Raw genomic sequence first — 1,792 nt, 5'->3', positions numbered from 1 at the left:
AGCCTTCTAGAGGGAAGCCATAAGGGTTTTTAGCAATGGTGTCTACTTTTCCTTCCAGACCTTCAGCTCCCATTGCTGATGCTGCGTTGGCAAGCTCAAAGTGTGTCCAGGGGCTCAAAAAATAGGGAGAGCTTGGAACTGGGATGGTGCCAACTCCTTGTCAGTACAACCCATGCTGCGAGGACGTGTCTGTACATGGAACCATCAGAACTTTATCAAGGCCAGCTAAAATGCTTCCCAGTGGCTGCAGGGTAGCTGGGTTGCAGCCCAGCATATTTATTTATCTTGTCTTTTCTCTGTGGCAGTGAGCAAAGTCCAATGTGGTTTTTGGGAAAAAAAGGAAAGAACACTTTGGAATGTAGTCTCACCTGCACCGGGTTAAAAGCGAGGTGGGAGTGAGAGCCCCTGAGTGCTCTCTTGTGTGCATTGGGGTCCTGTGGGAAGGGAAAAGGAGTTTGCTGCAAGCAGTCCCGTGTCTCCATCACACTCAAAAGCTGCAGATTTACAGCTTTACGCTGCTCTTGGCAAATGCTGGTGTAATTAAAATAAGATGCAGACAAGGGGTCTTATCCCACTCTCCACCAGGGATGAGGAGCCGGGGTGATTAACAGGGATGGACACAATGCAGGGAGCTCGGCACAGATTAGCACTGGGCAGGGGGATTAACATTCTGGGGGGGAATGAGAGCCCCCACAGCAAATTCAGTTTTCCTTACTGCTTACTCAACCTCTTGTCATGGCATGGGGCAGCTTTTCCTCCGCCCGGGGTTTGGTGGTGAGGCAGGAGGATGCAGGAGGAGCAGGATGCATTCCCCTCAGCTGAGGGATGTGTGATTAACGGGTTTCCAGCCATGTGCCACTCACAGTTCATTAAATCCTGGCTCCAGATCCTGCCCTGCGTTGTGATGACCTCAGTCCTTTAATTATAGATCCTTGGAGGTTTTCTGTGCAGGACCCAAAATCTCTGCTCCTGCTTCCTTGGAAGCTGGGGGTGCTGGCTCAGTTTTTTGGCAATGGTGCAACATCAGTGAAATGGGAAAAGACGGGGAAGACTGGGGAAGGGGTGTCAGAGGCCAAGCCCCGTGGCAAGCCTGGAATCTCCGCGCTGGGCAGGATAGGGCAGGATGGAGCAGGCAAAACACCCTGAATTTCTGTTGTAAAAAGAATAACAGGTGTCCGTAAGGATGGTTGTGCTGGTACCAGGACACAGCCAGCACAGAGGGGTGCTGGCTGGAGAGTTATTTTTGGGGGATAACAAGAAAAGGACCATGTGGGGTGCTGGTGACACCCCAGAGGGTGCCCAGATGGGGCTGTGGTGGTTTTGGGGTAGGGAATGACAACCGGGTAGGGGTCATGTGGGGGTGCAGTGCTGGGGGGACATGGGAAGCCAGGGCACGTCCGTGTGCTGTACGGTGTTTGGGGGGACAATACTTTAGGCAGGCCAGGGTACATCATTCCGCGGAGCTCCAGGACACATCATCCCTTGGCGTTCTGGAAGGGATCCCGGACACACCGTCCCTCGGCGCCCTGAGGGATGTCGGGGGTCTCCGTGTCCCCCCGCTCCTCGCGGCTCTGTGTCACCCTTCCCCCGAGGGCTCTGTGTCACCCCTTCTCGGGGGAACCCGTGTCACCCCTGCCCGAGGGTTTCAGGGGGTTCCAGGGGACTCCGTGTCACCCCTGCCCGAGGGTTTCAGGGGGTTCCCGGGGACTCCGTGTCACCCCTGCCCGAGGGTTTCAGGGGGTTCCCGGGGACTCCGTGTCACCCCTGCCCGAGGGTTTCAGGGGGTTCCCGG

This window comes from Corvus kubaryi, unplaced genomic scaffold (assembly GCF_017639235.1).
Source record: "Corvus kubaryi isolate FWS band 111438036 unplaced genomic scaffold, C.kubaryi_AGA036_p1.0 split1-131, whole genome shotgun sequence".
In the NCBI taxonomy this organism is placed as follows: Eukaryota; Metazoa; Chordata; class Aves; order Passeriformes; family Corvidae; genus Corvus; species Corvus kubaryi.
The sequence above is the reverse complement of the archived record's forward strand: the minus strand, read 5'-3'. Positions refer to the sequence as shown.